The sequence below is a fragment of the Peromyscus maniculatus genome, chromosome 1 (assembly GCF_049852395.1).
Source record: "Peromyscus maniculatus bairdii isolate BWxNUB_F1_BW_parent chromosome 1, HU_Pman_BW_mat_3.1, whole genome shotgun sequence".
Taxonomy (NCBI): Eukaryota; Metazoa; Chordata; class Mammalia; order Rodentia; family Cricetidae; genus Peromyscus; species Peromyscus maniculatus.
This window is the reverse complement of record NC_134852.1, coordinates 197,306,523-197,308,905: the sequence shown is the minus strand read 5'-3', so window position 1 is coordinate 197,308,905 and position 2,383 is coordinate 197,306,523. Positions and strand designations below refer to the sequence as shown.

The 2,383-nt window shown below is 52.9% G+C and overlaps 1 long non-coding RNA gene across 1 annotated transcript; it reads left to right on the top strand.

The window, feature by feature from the left end:
* Positions 1-304: 304 nt before the first annotated feature.
* LOC143271160 (uncharacterized) lies at positions 305-1,084 on the top strand. Its single transcript, XR_013048370.1, has 2 exons — positions 305-576; positions 841-1,084. It is a non-coding gene; the product is annotated as an uncharacterized LOC143271160 (long non-coding RNA).
* The last annotated feature ends 1,299 nt before the right edge of the window (positions 1,085-2,383 follow it).

Here is a 2,383-nt window from a genome sequence, read left to right as displayed (position 1 = left end):
TCCTGCACAGTCCTGCATGGGGCGGTGGTGGTGGTGGTGTGGGGTGGTGGTGGGGTGGTGGTGGTGGTGGTGGTGGTGGTGGTGTGGGGTGGTGGTGGTGGTGGTGGTGGAGGTGGTGGTGATGGTGGTGGTGGTGGTGGTGGTGGTGGTGGTGGTGGTGTGGTGGTGGTGGTGATGGTGATGGTGGTGGTGGTGATGGTGATGGTGATGGTGGTGGTGGTGATGGGGTGGTGGGGGTGGTGGTGGCTGGAAAGAGAATTGCTGAAGGAGGAGAGGTAGGACCAAGGGGGTGGGGGAGGGTAGGCTTCCTTGAAGGAAGTTCAGAGAAAGTTGAATTGGAGAGAGGGGGTGCCGGTGGGGATCTGGAAACAGTGGAGGATGGACTCTCTGCCTCTCTGGGTGTCCCCCACATGGGCGGAAGAGTGGGAGTCACCAAGGGCACCTGGTCCCCTGTGAGGGCTCGGTGCTGTTGAAGGTGTAGGTGACATGAGACTACTGTTTGATTCCTGTTGGTATTTACTGCTGTTTGTGTGAAGGTCGTTCCCACCGACCGAACTTCCCAGGGCTGAGCCTTAGGTAAGGAACAGGTCCAGCCTGGGGATATCCAGTGGCTCCTCCTGGGAACCCAGTCTAGGCATCTTCTTCCCTGACTCCTCCCCTCCCCTCCCCTCCCCCCCCTCCTCTTTTCTCTCTCTTTCACCCCTCCTCATTCTTTTTGAGACAAAGTCTTGTTATGTAGCCTGGACAGCCTAAAACTCACTATTCTCCTGCCTCAGCCACCCAAGTGCTGATCACAGGAGTTCTTTACCTGGTCTTGCTTTTTTTTTTCCCCCTCCCTAGGTTCAGAGCCTGGGACAGCAGTGTGTCCTAATGACATCCGTCAAGAGAGAAGAAGTCCAGCAGCCTGGTCTAGAGGAGCGGACACCATCCTCACTGCCTTCCCCACAGCCTGCACTTTATTAGAATTTATACGTTGCCCCGATTGAGGGGGAAAATAATTAACATCCCTACAAATATATCGTAAACAAAATATTTATTAGAAATAAATAACTCATTTATTTTACATATTTCATTTCAACAATAACATTACCCAATTTATCATTTAACATTTTTGCAAGACAACTTAACGACTACTTATTAGCATTTCCATTTTTCACCCGCGCACCATAAAGCACGGGCGCTCCCCAAATGGCCTGGCACAAGCCGAGCCAGGAGCTGAGAAGACCCTGGGGAGGGCTGTGGGTCCCCTGGCCCTCCCCATCTCTGACACACTCCAGCGTTTGTACGACTGACAGCTGACAACAAACACATGTATTCACCTTCAAACACAGACACCTTCCTCTTCAGCTCACAGCGCTGCTCCTCATGGGGCAGCACCCCCAGAAGAGATAGACACTAGCATGCAAATTGATTTCTTGACTCATTCCAAATTCGTGTGTTCACAAAACCTGCCCCCCTACACCAACACACACACGCACACACATGCACCCGTTCATACAAGATTACCCATGGTCCACGCCCTATAACGCACACAGCTGGAGGCTTTCCACCATGTCCACCTCAGATCTCGCAGAGTGGGTACAGAGAGGAACAGCCATCTCCATCAGCCCCTTCAGAGTGAGACCAGGCATGGCATAGCACTCAGCCTGAGACCACCCCCACCCCAGGCCTCACCTGTGACTGCTCAGGCCTCCCTCTGTGTTCCTTTTCTGTTTCCCCAGCTCAGCAAGGACTCTCTGGGACCAAGTGTTCATGTTTGGTTCAGACTTCTGCTTCAGGAGGTCATCCTGCAGAGCCTGGCCTCAGTTTCTCCACTCCCAAACCCCAGCTGTGCCAACTAGAAGTGTGTGAGGACCAGGTCTCCCTTAGTTGCCTGGGTTCAGGGCTGGGAATTCAAGGCTGCACTACAATTCTGGGTCTGGGCGAAGTCAGGTCAGACTACCTGCAGATAGTCAGTGTATTTGAGACCCCCTACCTACTCAAGGTCAAGGCTGAGTCTACCCACCACTGCTTCCTTCCTACCCCTTGACAGAAGGAGAGAAGGGAGCAGGGAGGAGGTATCCAGATGGCAGATGAGGCTGGTGTTCCTTATGTTCCTACCTCCAGAACTGATCTGGGGTCTGGGGGATTCCCTGGATCAGGATGTCTAGCAGGTGCCCCTAAATTCTATTAAGAATCAAGCTGCAGTCCTCTTGCCTACCTCCTTCTCAATCACCAAGCAGTACACATTCTAGCATATCTATGCAGACCCGGGCTGAGAAAACAGATGGGTGCACACCCCTCGAGGACACACATACATGTGCAGAGATGTGTACATCACTGAATTCTTCCCAGCCAATTCACCACCCCATGTTCAGTGTCAGCCCAAGCTGTGGTAGATTTG